This window comes from Geospiza fortis, unplaced genomic scaffold (genome assembly GCF_000277835.1).
Source record: "Geospiza fortis unplaced genomic scaffold, GeoFor_1.0 scaffold29, whole genome shotgun sequence".
NCBI classification, from domain to species: domain Eukaryota; kingdom Metazoa; phylum Chordata; class Aves; order Passeriformes; family Thraupidae; genus Geospiza; species Geospiza fortis.
In genome coordinates this window covers 1512929-1529709 of record NW_005054349.1, presented here as the reverse complement: position 1 = coordinate 1529709, position 16781 = coordinate 1512929, and the positions used below count along the sequence as shown (strand labels likewise).

The 16781-nt window shown below is 42.0% G+C and overlaps 1 long non-coding RNA gene across 1 annotated transcript; it reads left to right on the top strand.

Annotated features, from left to right (window-relative positions):
* Positions 1 to 226: 226 nt before the first annotated feature.
* Positions 227 to 16467, top strand: LOC115948121. Its single transcript, XR_004081966.1, has 3 exons — positions 227 to 281; positions 8674 to 8757; positions 16413 to 16467. It is a non-coding gene; the product is annotated as an uncharacterized LOC115948121 (long non-coding RNA).
* Positions 16468 to 16781: the final 314 nt, after the last annotated feature.

Below are 16781 nucleotides of genomic sequence, written 5' to 3'. Positions count from 1 at the left end.
GTCATGGCCAATTTCTGAAAAAAAAAAAAAAAAAAAAAAAAACAGCTTTTTCTCAAACTTATATCATTTTTTTCCCACCTGAAAGCCAAACACCACTCAGGAATTTTCAATCTGTATTCAACAGGTATTTAACAGATTAATTTTATAGAGAACTTGAGTGGGTAACAGTCACATTTAACTACTTTGGATGCAATTTCTCTAGGAATTAAGCTGTGCAATCCTGGCTCCCCACACTCACCTCGAGCCTGCCTGGGAGCTGAACTCATCATGACTAACTGAAGGTAAGCCAGGGAGTTGTTCTTCAGAGCCACAAGACTTTATTTTACTAATTTATTTTACCCAATTTCCTAACTGGGGAGATGAAGTACAACAAAACTACAATGCCACCATTTTTGTCAGTCTGTAATTAATTTGTTCCCACACACAATGGTACCACATTTAATTTTTAGTAGCTCTTTAATTCTTTGTGACCCTAAAATTTTCTCTCTGCTAACAATACCCTGTAGTTTATTTCTGTTTACTTCTGAACATTGTTCAGTTTCCTGTTTTGTAATAGAATCCTATTAATTTGTCACTTATTTATACAGAACTCATTACTTATCTTCATTCCTCATCTTTGTTTAGCTCCTGCAAATATATTTTTACTGCATAATTCTCTCATTTGATATTTCATTCAACACTTTTAAGTAAATGACATGACATTTTTCCTATTCCTGCCTTTGAATCACTGAAGATTTTCTCAAGTGCTTTTGTCCTAAATGTATGTTATGGTCTCCTTAATTTTGTGCTTATTATTGTGTACCCTTCAATCACAGCTTTATCGTTCACTTTATTCTTTATTTTTTTGTATTACTTTTCCAACTGCAGTGCTTTCTGCTTCCACTCCTGGTTTTGACACTATAATTACTATACAGACCTGACATTATGTATTAGGTTCCTTTACTAAATTATTTTATCACTTTTACTTTTCATTTTTAATTTTGTTTTATTAGCAGTGTTTTCCTCCTGTTCTGACAACTGCACAGCCTATTCTGATTCTCCCACATCCCTCCTCATCCTGCCCTGCTTCTGCTTCCCTTCCCCACAGTCGTATCCTAGCTGATACCATCTTGATGAATAAATTATCAAAATTGTTCTACAAGAAATCTGTCATGGGGTGTGTGACCTCTTTTAAATCTGAGTTTTAGCTCTGAATTCCATATCAGCACTCCATGAGCTGCTCTGATGGAAATGTGCAGGAATGGGTGGCTGGCAGCTCCTTCTGAAGCTTTCCTGTCTTTGTTCTGCCTTCCCATCCTTCTATATTTTATCACTTTTAGGACACAGTAAGTGACTTGGAAAAGGATGTTTTGCCCCAATTATAGCTTGATTGAAGTCAAGCTCAAACAGCTGCACTCAATACACAACCTTGGGGTACTCTAATATTACATATTAAGAAATAAGCACACATGGACACATGAAAAATGTGTGGCTTTTCCCTCCACCTTTATTCTTTCATGATTAATAAATGATGGAAGTGTCATTTTATGATTATGATAATCACTTCTAGATTTTAGTTCAGCCAGGGAAAGGTAGAACTGGAAACCTCTGTTAAAACATTCTCTAATAAATTTTTCAAATGTTCTAGATTAAGGAAACCTTTGTATTGTTTGGCTTTTATTAACACCTTAAAGCACATCCTTTAGCAGTGGAACAGAAGTCCCAGTGGAGACACAGTGAACTTTCAAGGTAAAACATTCATTTTAATGTTTTCTGTTATGAAAATGGCACAGAGACCTCAGATTTTCAGTAATGGTAAGAAACATTAAAAAGTGACCAAGTGAAAACAAAGTGGAAAAAGATGGGTGGAAAATGAAGATTTTCAGTTACCTGGCTTCTCCAGGCTGTGTCTGAAAGCACCATGATCAGTCTGATATTTAACCCCTTGTGCTGCTCTTCCAAGTGGAAAGTTTTCCAGAGACTTTTCTGCCTCTCCCTCTGCCCCACAGCTCCTCACAGAGAGGGGGCTCCGAGGGGTGAGGATGATGATGATGGTGAGCTCTGCCCTCTGATGATGCCTCAGGGTTTAGCTTTTCTATTTTTCAAATTCTGTGCTGCTTTAGTGTGTAACTTCTAATTAAAGGATGGTGAGCTCTGTGCACAGGGTAGGGAGACAGAGCAATCCTTTTCCAGCTTGTCCAAGGACAACTGTACAAGCTCCAGGCCCAACAAGAGTAAACAATGGTGAACTGAAGAGAGGAAAACAAGGAGGATGGAATTCATGGGCTAAAGCTGGGATTGGACAATGAACTGCAAGGTGCAAATGGAGCAGAACTGATCCCAGTGACAGACCCCGTGCCCGGCCGTGCATTTTGGGGCCATTTTGGTTCATCTTGGGTGCAGCCCTGGCTGGGCTCTTGTGCTGCCCAAGGTGGATCCATGGAGGAGATCCTTTGGATAAATCCCTGCTTTATTCTGTGACTCTGTTCTAGCTCAGCCTTCCCTTCCCAAGGCATCTCTGCTGGGGCTGTGGTGATTGGGGTGCCCTCAGAGTGAAACCCTTGCAGGATGGTCCCAAATCCCATAACTGAGAGGGGAGTGGGCTCTTTGGGGACTCTCTCTATGGCCTGTGTTGGTGTCATTATGGTGCACAAGACTGGGATTAATTAAACTCATTAGGTCCAATGAGTGCTGCATGCACTGAGTGCAGCTCCTCTCTGACCATATATTCACTGCTTGTTTAGTCATACACATAAAGGATTGGAGTAAAGGACTGGAATCAGCATTCTCTGCTTCATAGCTGTGACTTTCTAAATGCAAGTGAGGCGAGCACAGCCATGTCCCCAGATGTGAAACATCTGGTGTCCTGTCCTAGCCTGAGGAATTCTCAGACTCAAAAGTGGAATAGAGAGGGCAAATCTTCTCTTTTATTGTACAATGGAAGAGGGTTTTTAACATGTTAAAAATGTTAACATGTTGTTAGCATGTTAAAATCTGTTAACGTGTTTGTGTGTAAGGAATAAGTGAAAAACTGATAGCTAAGTGAATTCCTAGACTGAGAAAGGGCTGGACAGCAAAGATTCTTACAGATTTTGATTTGCTTTAAAAACTGTTCTTTAGACTCTCAGCTGTAGTTTGTGAATTTATTTTACATGGAGTTTAGTAGGCCCTGCAGGTGCCCCAGAAGATGTTTGGGGCGCTCAGGTGCTGCAGACACAAAATCTGGGTGCAGGATGGGCTGAGGCAGAACCATGCAAGTCTTGGTTTATGAGCATCCCAATCCCCACACCCCAACAACTCTCCTTTATTCCCATTATTAGATCACTGTCTTATCCTTTATGAGGTCTCTTTCTGCCTTTTCTGAGGCTTTCATAGATGTGCTTTTATTACAGGAGCATTTAGAATTTAATTTCTGGTAATTGTGGCTCCATATTAACTGCATACACTTCATGTACATGAATAAGTCTCATTAGGCCTGTATCTTTTCCCAGGAGAATTATCCAAGAGACAATATTCACCATGCTCAACTAGGCAAAGCAAACTGATCATTTCTGTGCCAGCAATTCTGAAAAAATATAAATCCAGCAACTGAGAATCCAGTCTTGAGAAAGCAAATCTTCTAAAAGAAGTTTCAGCCAGCTTTCTTGGAGGCATTATTCTCCTGAAATATCTCACATCAAAATAGAGAAAAATCAGTTTCATTTTAAAAAAGTGTGGAGGACTGTGGGGTTTGTGTGCACAGGTGTGCGATGCAGGGAGAGAAGAGAAGAGCAGACAGCTAACTCTTAGTTTGAGCAAGGGTTTTTCTGTGTGTTGAAAGAGTCTGTGTGACCACAAAGGGAATAATTTACAGCAAACTTTGGAGGTTTTTGGGAGAAAAGGATGTATTTTGGGGAGCTGGGAAGAGAAATCTCTGTATTTTATCAGAATATATTCCAGCCTGAAGAATGACATTTTATATGGTATACAACTCTGAGGTTCAGAATTCAGCTATGGGAGAGTTTGGTGCAGATATGCGAAATGTGGCATTTCACATAAGGGGTCAGGAGAGCACTGAGAGCAGGACAGGAGGGGTTGGTTATGGTTATTAACTGCAGCTTGGTTAGATGATAAGGGAAATGCAGATTACAGTGCAAGTGTGGTGTGACATAATGCAAAAATGCCTGTAGTAGTGCAGATGTACAAAACTGAGCAGAGTTCCTCAGTTCATCAGTATTTGCATGCAAATGCAAGAAAATACAAGTTAATCTTTAAAGGCATATATCAGTGATTTCCACAGAGCTGCAGCCAAGCAGGGCATGGATTTGCAGAAGCCTAACAAAGAATACCAAAGAAAATAGGAATTACAATAGAGAGATAATGACTTCTACCATGCTTTAAACCAGATTGTGCAGTCCTGCAACACCCACAGCGACAGAGAGAACAGCTGGGAGGTGGAGAAGCAGCAGATTCTGCAGGGGGAAGGCTCTCACAACTGGAATTCCTTGCCAGCCCAGCCCCTGGTGTGGGTGACAGCAGTGTCACCCTGTGCTGTGGCAGTCCCAGGAGATTTCTTGGGCTGGAGGATGCTCTTTCCAAGCTCTGTGTCAGAGGTGAGTCCACAACTCTCCCCCAGTTTGGTTCTTTTAGGTTCTTTTTCCCCTCACTTCCCATGCCTTGAGGTTTTTTTGGTTCTTTGCTGGTGTTGCACAGCTCGCAGCTCAGGGGCTTGGCAGGAAATGTTCACCAGATGTTTCCATGCAGTGTGTGTGCTCTAAACTGGCAACACCAGAGCAGACCTGTCCTCCTTCCTGCCCTCCCAACCCCTCTGGGACCTCTCAGAGCCCCGAGGAGCTCTGGGGACCTTTTCCTCACCTGGGCAAGAAGTCTCAGCGCAGATTTTGTGGTTGGGTCTCAGGAGAGGTTTCTGCACTGGAATGGTGCCAGGCACCGGCCCAGGTGGGCTCTGCATCCCTGGAGGTGTTCAGGGGGTTCAGATGTGCTGCTCAGGGACAGGGTCAGGCTCTGGCTCTGCTGACCAAGACCTTACAGGGCTTTTCCACCTTCAGCCATTCCAGGATTCAGCAGCTCTTGCTGCAGCTTTTCCCACATCTGAATATCCACTGAGTCCCGCTGTGGCTGCACAAGAATCATCCACACTCATCAGTATCTTTACTTAAAGTCAGTAATTACTAAAAAAACTCAGATCAGTCATTTATTTTGTCTTAATTTAAAGAGAGGCATGAAGAATCCAGCAGCTGCTCTGGTTATTACTCGGTATACAAAACCTTGTTTCTATAATTTCATGCAAACCTTTTGTGACCTTGCTTTTTTAAAAAGGAAAAGGAAAAACTTTTCCAAAATTCTGCTCAGAACATAAATGGATTTGTTCATGTTCCATTTATTCTCTTTTCTTTTGATAATTCCACAGTCCTAGGGACTCTAAAGTTCTGGAAACTACTCTGCTGCAGTTACACCTCGTTGGTACTGGGGGAGGGAGGAGAACCTCCCCCATTTTTTGGATCACCACAGAGAACTCTGAATTAATTCCAGAGGCTTTCCCCCTTTTGCAGGGTAACAATGAGAATGAGTTTCCCTGACACTCCCAACAGGATTCCTGGGCTGCTTGGTTGTTTATTTACCACTCCACTGTACAGCAGTTACAGTGATATTTTCCATCTGCCCAAAGTGTTTCGGGGAGAGAGAGACAGAAAGTGAATCCAATACTTACTTCCAAGGCAAAAATCGATTTTAACTAGAACCAATGCATTTTTTATTCCTTTGCAGCTCAGGGCTGGCTTGGTATTCCTGGTGCTTTTCCTCATGCAGCCCATGTGCTGAGTTTCATTTGCAAAGAGGCGAGCACAGGGAGAAACAGCGGAGCAGAGCTCTCCTCACTCCTGCAAAAAGCAAATTCCTCTTTCTGGGCATTCTGTCTCTTCAGCCTGGGAAACCTGCTGCCAGTGAAATCCTCTTCTGATGTCCAGTGCATTCTGGAACAAATCTGTAGTTGTTTGAAAGGCAGTTGGAATATAATCAGCAAACATCTGCAGCAATTCAAAGGGAAGAGGTAAAGCATCAGCACAGGGGAGAATGATCAGAGACAATCAGGTGCAGCAGATGCAAATGTTATCAGTGAGAAGCAAGGGAGCCAGGCTGCTCTAGGAGGCCCAAAGTGTCCAGGAAAAACAGGGTTTGTTGTCTGTCCTGCAACACAGAACAGCAGCCAGAGGACTGCAAAAACTACAGGAGAAAGTGAAATGACAATGCTCAGTTCCAGCTTGGTGGGAAATGTTTGGTGTCACTAACTTCTAACTAACTAAATTGAATGGATTTACTAAATTCCATCTAATGATTTACTCACTGCTGAGTGTGGGTGCAATTTTCCATGGTACCCACTCAGTGAACATTGATGAACACTGTAATTGTCCTCGTGCTAATATCCTGCCCCAAAATCAGAATTTGGCACCCTTGTGCTCTGGCTGTAGAAGGAGAACTATTCACACACTCACGCAGATGCCTGTAATGTGCATTTTGTTCATTTGTTCAAGCACATCACACCCCAGATATCCAGCTTTTATTTGCTTTTGCATTTTCAGGGCAGCACAGACTGAATCTGTTTGGGAAGGCCTGTTTATATTGGTCTGGACTTTCTTCCTTGGAGGTACAGTGGGCTTTTAGTGGAGTTAAGTGACTTTCCCCGAGGTGTGAGAGTCGGTAGGGACACAAAGAGCAGAGGCAGGATTTTGTGGCTCCCAGTTTGTGTTGCCATCACCAGCCCTGCTCCCAGCACTCCTGTGCTCCACAGAGCTTTCCTGGCTGACACCAGGGGCAGAGGGGACATTTGGGGTGCTGTGTGTGGCCACGGGGCTCACATATAGGTGACATTTTTGGGGTGCTGTGTGTGGCCATGGGGCTCACACAGAGGTGACATTTGGGGCACTATGTGTGGCCATGGGGCTCACACAGAGGTGATGTTTTTGGGATGCTGTGTGTGGCTGTGGGGCTCACATATAGGTGACATTTTTGGGGTGCTGTGTGTGGCCATGGGGCTCACATAGAGGTGACATTTGGGGTGCTGTGTGTGGCCGTGGGGCTCACACAGAGGTGATATTTTTGGGATGCTGTGTGTGGCTGTGGGGCTCACACAGAGCCCCCAGAGCCCAGCAGAGCTCCCAGGGCAGGTCAGAGTGCCCACAGCCCTTGTGTGTCCTCCCCCTGCTCCTCCCACGCTGCAGGCAAACAAATCTGTTCTGTGAGAATGCACATCACAAGCAGTGAGCAACCAGAGCAGATCACTGACAAAATCCCTCTGTCAACTTAGCAGCAAATCCAAACACCAGGAACTTCCCTGGGATGGGGATCATGGAGAAAATAAAATGCTGATTTCATGATACTGCTGTGAGCTAAAGGAAAATGATTGAAATGCTGAGCAGGAAATTATGTCAATTTACCTCCTCTTCCACTGTCCTCCTTTTAACATCCTTTTGTCTCTCTTAACTCTATCTCACATAATTTTTCTCATTTTATTAATGTTCTGATGGTCTTTCTTCAAGATCAGATTTTTGTATGCATAGTTATACCCACTCTTCCCATACACATCATGATGCCACTTTTATTCCTCTTATTAATGATTCTTCTCTCTTCTGGCTTTAAATTTTAAACACTAAAAGATTTTGGAAGTCTCAAAAATCTTACTGCTTAATAGTTCATATTTAACTCAAGTTAAACTGCTTTTATCTTGCAGATGTCAGTTCTTCTGACTGGTTTATCTCCCTTTAGACTTCATGATCACTTTGTTAATCATGAAGTAGAGAACTGCAAATGTTTAGAAATATATTTCAAGTACAAATGAAAATTCACATGGCTGGAAGGTGTTAATAGAGAAAAAAGCCAGAACTTCTGGAAGATTCAGGTCACTCCTCTAATCCAAGAGTCAGATTTACATTGGGGCCTGAAAAGCAAATTCCACTACTGACTGACATTTCTTTTTCCTGGAAAACAAAGTTTTGGAAACCTTTAATTCCCCACTGAAATAAAAATGGAGCCATTTAATAGTTTTCAGAAAGGGGGAATGTTATTCTGAAGTTTATATTGGGCGTTTGCTTGTGGGTCCCAGATTCCGTATCAAAATATTTTCATTCCCCAGCACTTTGAATAAAGCAGAACAGGAGTTTAAGTGCTGTCACAGACCAGTCTGGAAAGGGGCCTGCAGCAGCTTTTGACTCAATTCCAGCCCAGCTCTTTGCTGGTGGTTTCACTGGCTTTCCTGAACAACTGCTGCATTGTAGGTAATGGTTTTAGACCAGTGAGCCAAATCCTGCCTGCCTTTCTCTTCAGTTTCACTGGGAGTTCAGAAGCAAAGCATCAGAGCTCAGAAAATGGCACACAGTCCCACTTGAGCTAAAAGGAGAATTTGGGGTAGGTGGAATGCAATTATGAGGCTGGAATTCATCCAGGCTGCAGGCAGGAGCTGTGAACCTGCCAGGTGGCTTTGGAAGGGCTCAAAGTTGTCCCCAAGCAGAGGGAAAGGAGCACTGGGCTGAGAATTCCCTGTGCTCTGCTCCCAGGGGCATTGGGATGAGAATTTCAGGAGCATTGGGATGAGAACTCCAGGAGCATTGGGATGAGAATTCCCTGAGCTCTGCTTTCAGGGGCATTGGGCTGGGAATTCCAGGAGCACTGGGCTGAGAATTCCCTGTGTTCTGCTTCCAGGAGCTTTGGGGTGAGAATTCCAGGAGCATTGGGCTGAGAATTCCAAGTACACTGGGCTGAGAACTCCCTATGCTCTGTTCCCAGGTAGGTACATTGGGAATTCCCTGAGCTCTGCTCCCAGGTGCAGAGGCAAGGGGGAAGCTGAGGAAGAGGAGGAGCTGCTTTGCAGAGCACTCAGAGGAAGGCAGGGAGTGCCAAAGGTGGGAGAAAGCCCCGGGCAGTGTCAGAACACAGAATTTGTGCCCGTTCAGGTGAACACCAGCATGGCTCTGCTGTCACAAAGGCAATGAAACACCTGGGAGCTGTGGGCTGTGGGTTATGGAGCAGCCCTTTGCAGGAAATGCAAAGGGAGAGCAAATTAAGGTGCAGAGACCTCATCCAAATCCAATTTTCTGAAGCATTAGAATTGCCCAAACAGAACTCTGTGGCTGGTTATTAAATTATGAGAAGTCCTTTATTGCCTCTCCCCACTTGCCTGGAGCCCAGAAATTCCTTTGGTAAACAGGACCCAGGCAGAGCTGGGTTCAAACTGAGACTTTCCTTTGGTTCTACTCTGTTGGAAGGAATAAGGAGAGATTCTTGATGCTTCTGCTCAGTCCCCAGATGGATATAGCAGTGATTAGAAGGGACTTCTCTGCTCTTTTCCCCCCTTTACCAGTTCAGTTTGTCTAGACAATAACTTCCTCTGGAGATTCAAGTGACAGACTGTGTTTAAGTTAGGAAACAACACATCAGAAATAGCTGCTGGTTGCTGGATTGGCAGTGTTGGACTCCAAGAAGCCCCACAAAAATACAGCAGAAACTGGAAAAACTTTAATTTTTTAATCAATTTTCTTCCTGGCCCTTCTTTCTTCCAGTTAAGTGATGTTTTGAAATTCCTGTCTGTTTTCATCTGTATGTTGAAATAATATGTTATTTAAAATGCTTCTGTATTTTCCCCTTCCTTTTTAATTTTAAAATATTTTCCTGAAGTTAAAATTAGTTCAGGGACTGTTAAGAACAGCAGTGATGCAGTGTTTGGCATTTTTTTGCCCAACACTACTTCAATAAAATATGTTTTACTGATTAGATACATGTACAGGAAAATGAAATGACATTTCCTTAATCAGATTGTCAAAAATCTGGGCAAAACTTACACATAACCCCAAAATTTGGACATGAATGTAACAGAGATACTCTTTGGAACCAAAAACCCCCAAAAGATCAAAAAAGCCTATTTAATTCTTTAAGAAAGTGTAATTAACTTTTGTAATAAATGTTCCTTCTAAATGGCTACACAGGGAAGCATCTTCTGAGAACGGAATATGAAATAATCTTAAGGCAATTACAAAGAAGTTTTTGATTTACAAAATTTAGTATAATTACGTGATTTTCTTTTGTGTGCAAGCAGCCTTGGCATTGAACTCCCACAAAATGATGAGTCATGTGGAGCTGGTTGTTTCCTTGAGAATAGCAAGAAGCGAGTGAAAATCATCTTTTGAATTCAAGAGCCCAGGAGTGCCATGCATGAATCTGATTTTACAGCACAACCCATGGCACAAAGTTCCCCCTGGTGCTTGAAGAAGGTGAGCCCCGGAGCCCTTGGAGGCCTGGCAGGGTGTGCAGGGTGAAATCTCCTTCCCGGAGGTGTGGGGATGCTCTCTAGCCCCAGCTGCAGCAGAGCTCACTCCACCAAGGGCTTCATTTCCCTGCCAGGATGGTTGCAGGGCAGGAGCTGGGAGAGTTTGTTTGACTTTATCCTGCACTGGGAGTGAATGTAGTGTGGGCACTTAGCAGGTTCCTCCTCTCAGACTTGGTGAAAACAGGGAAATTCGATGTTTTACTGAGTGTCTGTGTGGGTACAGCAATGGGTGCTACAGCACAGGCAGGCAGAGTGACCCAGCAGTGACACCCTAAATCCAGGGCTAATGGCTGGGTCTGTACCCTTGCACAGAAAATTGCTCATCTCAGGGATCTTAGCCCACAAAACCTTTTGGATTCCATCCCATTTTTGTCTGCGCCCAAAAGTTACTATTGAATTGCTTACAAATAATCTTTGTGGCATCTTTTGGTTTTCAAATCCTTTTTACTGCTAAATTTATGACTGAAAGGTGCTTTGTCACTTTGTGAAAGTGCACTGTTCTACCAAGAGCAGGGATTCCATGGGAAAAAGACACTTTGGATTAAGCAGTACCTTCTGTATTTTTTCAGAACTGAAAATATTTTTTCACAGGTTTTGTTTTATATAAACACTAATTAGAATTAAGTTCCTTTAAAAACCCACAGTCAGATGTCAGTGGTGCCCAGTGATGGGATGAGCAGCAGTGGGCACAAACCATGATGCTGGAAATCTAATTTAAATATAGGCAAATCACATTTTGGTAGTTAAGGTGGTGCCATAGGTTTGTGACAGGCTGAGAAAGGGAATTCTTGGAGAAAGTAAAAACCAGACTGGCCCAGGGCCCTTGAGTGGAGCCTGCTGTGAGCAGGGGTGGGAGCAGCTGAGCTCAGGAGCGTCCACCTCAGGGATTCTCAGATAAATATTAATCAGCAAAAGGGATTGTTCCCTGTTTTCAGAGAAAGGAAGTTCTAATTAATGCACTCTTTTCAAAATGAGTTATGCCTCTGCTAACACAGTCTTTAGAGCAGGAATCTATATTATAATCATTTTTTTCCCCTGGATTCTGGCTCTGGCAAGAACTTGTTGTGCCATCTCTCTTCATTAAGAGATCCATGACATGTTCACAGGAGCAAACCAGGCCCTTTACAGGACATATGCCATGTGACTGGAGAGGCATTAAAGGATAATCAAGCATATTAAACAATAATTTGATTTATTCCATATTTGCTTTATATGGGGATATAAAAACTGCCTCATGCCTGATTCATTTCCCGGCAGCCTCTTGCCATGGCACAGGTGTTGGGCAGGCAGTGACAGTGCAGATGTGGGCACATAGTGACAGTGCAGATGTTGGGCAGGCAGTGACAGTGCAGATGTTGGACACATAGTGACAATGCAGATGTTGGCACACAGTGACAATGCAGATGTTGGCACACAGTGACAATGCAGATGTTGGCACACAGTGACAGTGCAGATGTTGGGCAGGCAGTGACAATGCAGATGTGGGCACACAGTGACAGTGCAGATGTTGGCACACAGTGACAGTGCAGATGTTGGGCACACAGTGACAGTGCAGATGTTGGGCAGGCAGTGACAGTGCAGATGTGGGCACACAGTGACAGTGCAGATGTTGGGCAGGCAGTGACAGTGCAGATGTTGGGCACACAGTGACAGTGCAGATGTGGGCACACAGTGACAATGCAGATGTTGGCACACAGTGACAGTGCAGATGTTGGGCAGGCAGTGACAATGCAGATGTTGGCACACAGTGACAGTGCAGATGTTGGCACACAGTGACAGTGCAGATGTTGGGCACACAGTGACAATGCAGATGTTGGCACACAGTGACAATGCAGATGTGGGCAGGCAGTGACAATGCAGATGTTGGGCAGGCAGTGACAATCCTGTGCCCACAGCTGTGCTCTGGGCTGACACAGCCAGCTCAGCAAAGCATCCACCACAGCAAGAGCACAAACACATCTGTCCTTGAGTGCTTCTCACATCTCCTGGGCAGAGGTTGACCAGCACAAATAGAAGTGCTGAAAACAGCTAAGGACAGCTAACTAGGAGAGGAAAAAAATAAACCAAATTCTTTTTCAATAATTTGTTTTCTTCTCAAACTTGTTTTTTTCCCAAATTTGTTTTTTCCCATATTTATTTTTTCCAAATGACAAATAAAACTAACTTATCATAGGCAGAAACCTTTAAAAAATGTGGTGATTATCCTTTCACTTTTCTCTGCATGAGGGTGGTTGCTTGAAGACATAAAAATTTTATGATAGACCTAAAGTCAACAAAATTTTTTTTTGTCTGAAGCAGGTAAAGGTTTATTCTGATTGTACAGATAGTGAAGGTTCTGCTAACTGAAAATGGAAATATAAAGTTAAATAGACAAAAAGTTAAATGTAAACTTCATAATAACTCCAAAAAGGTGATTTTCCATTTCTTTGTTAACACATATTCTAATTTAGATGGCTGGAGTGTTGTGAGTAATCCATTGCTATGGAACATCATTTATAAAACACCACTTAACACGTCTTGTGTGAAGTATCTATTATTAGCAGATTGTTGATTTCTAAAGAGCAGAAAAACCATCAAAGGTAGAGGTGAGATAAAGGATGAAATTTCACTTTTGTAAGTAGTTTTTAAGGAAGCAAAACAAACCATGGAAACTTTTAGCAATTATTATTCTTAATGAATGCCATTATTTTAGAAATTCTTAAGGGGATAAATCTGGAGGTCAGGTTTAGAAACACACAGAAGCAGCAGCGCGGATATGAAAAATAAAATGTCACATCTGAGAGCTCTTCCAGCGCTATTTTGGCACAGTATCAGCCATTCTCAAACCTTCTCCTCAAGCAGCAGCCAAGGTCACCCACACACATCCATTTCACAGGATGCTCCCTGGGCTGGGCTCTGGAGGAGCCTGGAATGGAAGAGGAGCAGAGTCCCCGCTCCCAGAGCCCTCAGAGACAAGGCTGCCCTGCACTTGCACTTCAGAGTCTTCCTACTTTTTTATCTTATTTAATTTTTTACAAATTCCAGGTTGTTTTTTTTTTTCTTTTCCTGGGGTTGGGAATACAGGAAGCCAAAGTGTTCCTAAATGGGGGACAAACCCAGGTGGGCAGGTGTGGTATTTTCTGAGACCCCTGCCAAGAAGAGGAATGATGAATCTGACTCCATGTTCTTAGAAGACTAATTTAGTATTTTATTATCTATATTATATTAAAGAACACTAAACTAAACTATACTGATCTATATTATATTAAAGAATACCATACTAAACTATACTAAAGAATAGAGACAGGATGCTTACAGAAGGCTAAAAAGATAATGAAAAACTTGTGACTCTCTTCAGAGTCCCAACACAGCTTGGCCCTGATTGGCCAATGAGTAAAAACAATGCACCTGTTGGATAAACAATCCCCAACCACATTCCAAAGCAGGAAAACACAGGAGAAGCAATCAGATAATTATTGTTTTCATTTTTATCTGAAGCTTCTCAGAGTTTTGTTGGTTTTTAATTTATGTATTTGTTGTGTTAGAGTTGTAGTAAATTTTTTTATTTCATTTTTTAAATTATTTTTTATAATTATGTAGGAAGAATTATAGCTCAGCTTGCAGGATGTATTTATTTTTGTTTGGGGTATGCTTATGTTTGGTGTTAGAATCTTTGATTTGTATTGTTGAGATTTGGAGAAAGCTTTTTAAATTTTTTTCTACTTTTTGGGATTTTTTTAAAATTCTATTTTCAAATTTTTGTAGTTGTGTTTTTATAGTTGTAATTTTTGTGTGTGTTGGGTTATGTGTACTATTTGTATTTGTTTGGAGGTTTTTTGATATATAAAATACAAATATATTTGATATCTATATAAAATATATATTTTATATATATAAAATATATTTCTATTCTGTATATAAATATCAAATATAAATATATTTGATATATATTTTGATATATTATATATTTTATTTTGATAGGATTTTTTGTTATTTTGTTCTATTACTGTTAAAGTAGAAGTGTATTTTAATTTTGGCAAATTAAATTTTTTTAAAAAATAATTCTGCCGAAGAGGAGTGGCTGTGTGTGGAGATCCGAGCCCTGCTCTGCTGCAGCCCAGCCCAGGTGTGAGCTCTGTCCCTGTCCTGCTGTCCAGCCAGGCTCTGGCTCCTCCCAAGCCCCTGAAGCAGCAGCTGGGAGTGCCCAGGGGGATGCTCAGACCCAGCTGCCCTCTCCAGAGCAGCCCCAGCAGGTTTTACAAAAACTCCGCATTCTGATGTCCATGTCCATTTAGTAATGGCCAGTTCTGAAGGAATTGGAGCCATGAAAAATGGGGTTCATGTCAGATATTGCAGCTCCTCTTTAATTTCAGTTCCAGAGAGTCAATCTTCAATCTCCCACTGTGGTCAGGGCACTGGAGCACTGCATAATTCACAGGTCTCTTTGATAGACAGCACTGATTATTAACTTCTTCTTTCCTTTTTTTTTTCTTTTTCCCCCCTAATATTTCATTCTTTCAGAATATCTCTGCTTTTGAAGGCAGAACCAGGAATTTTTTTTTGAGGACAGCTACAACATATTGTGTAGAAATCCTTTTTCCAAGACTTGCTTACCAACAAGATTTTCCCTTTATTGTTTTTCTAAATTAATAAAATCAGTGTTTATTATGCATTAATCATCTCTTTCTATTAGAGAAGTGCAATAAACACATGCTATTCATTTATTTGTATGCTATCACTTAGATCCCCTCATGTTTAGATCATGGCTGGGTTATTCAGGGCTCTCTGCAGACCTATAACAAAGAAACGAGTGCTCCAGAGAATTTACAGTATACATGAAAGAGAAGATGAAATAACAGAGCAAGACAGACAATCAAGGTTGGGGAAGAAAAGGAAGATAAAAAAATGAACAGAACTAGGCAGAAAACAAGAGTCACTCATGACTCCTGGTAAAACAAGACACAAATGTGAACGTATGATATTTGATCAAAAATGCTCTGAGATGCATGCACAGATATTACAAAAAGTAATTAGATCTGCTTGCATTATTTCTAATTAATTACCTAAAATCACAGCCATCTTTACATTTTAGGGACTGAGACTCCCTGCCTCTGTTGGTATTTCAAGTTATTTTCCATTTCTCTCAGAATGTTGAGGGCTTTTGTCCTCAGGGTCATTGGCTTACCTGGTCTGCTTTCAGTTTTGTCAGTAATGTTCTCTGGGGACAGTCATTTATTTATTTGGGTGTTTTTTGTAATTAGGGACTGATTTTGAGAAGTGATCTTTTGTGCTCTAATTACAGAGATACTGAGAGGTAAGTTGCATTATTTTTTTATAATATATAGAATATGCCCTTGGTCAGCATTCTACATGACTGCCAGTCAGCTTGCTCTCTCTCTCTCTCCAAATTGCTAACTCAAGATTCAGAACATGTTTCTTCCATTGAGAAAACCTTGACCAAAGCTAGTTTCTATCTTCAAGGAAGATTATTTTCCTGTTGGCTGACATCCTGCACTGGAAAATGTTTAAATTTGAATTATTTCTCACTCCCTAGCTTTTCCTGTGTTCACATTTACCTCCACAGCCCCGTGCCCTACACATACAGGTTTATGGAATCCTTGCAACATCAGAGGAAAACACATCTCACTAAGTACACACCAATTAATTCCTGTTTCAGGTCTGTAATGGCTCCTGTTCTTTGGTGATTTGTCACTTCAGCCCCTCGTGGACACGGCAGAATTTGGTGTTGTAGCATTCAGGAATTCCCTCCACACCTGTGCTAAGGACACAGGCTCTGCTGATGAATGCCCCATGCTTTGAGCACGGATGTGTCATTAATCACATTAAGAAATAGGCCTAACAAGCCATAATTTAAAAGAAGGACTGTGTTACCAGCTCTGTTTTCAGTAAAAGTGAAGCAGCCTATGAATATTTCTGCACTGGGGGTGCAGGAACACCTGGGTGTTGTTGCCATGTCCTTTTCCAGGCATGCTCCCCACCCCAGGGATCTGAGCTGGGAATGGCACCGAGCTCCCTCCATGCCCAGGACCCCCCTGAACTCTGCCCAATATTGCACTAATCACAGCCAGAGCAGGGGCAAATTACTAACCCTATCCTCATTTACTCTTTCTGTGAACAGAATCAGGAGCTGCTTGGCAGCCCGGCCTGGAGGACTCAGGAATCCCACCCAAAACTGGAGCTGATCCCCCCAACAGCCACTCTGAAATTGCCATCAGCAGAAGCTGTGTTGTTAAAAAGGTAAGTGACTGCAAGCAAGAAATAGAATTAGCATCATCTGTTCTTTAAAACTACACCTGCCATTAAAGTTTTAAAGAAATGAAATCTTAGTTGAAATCATTGTAATTTACTAACAGTCATTTCCATACAATTTTGTCAGAACAGCACAAACTTGGTGTTGACACAGCCTGAGCCTTCAAAGCTGGGCTCAGGTTTTGCAGTTTTCCTGTCTGTAAGAATGACACTGATTTTCCCAGATTTCATACAAATT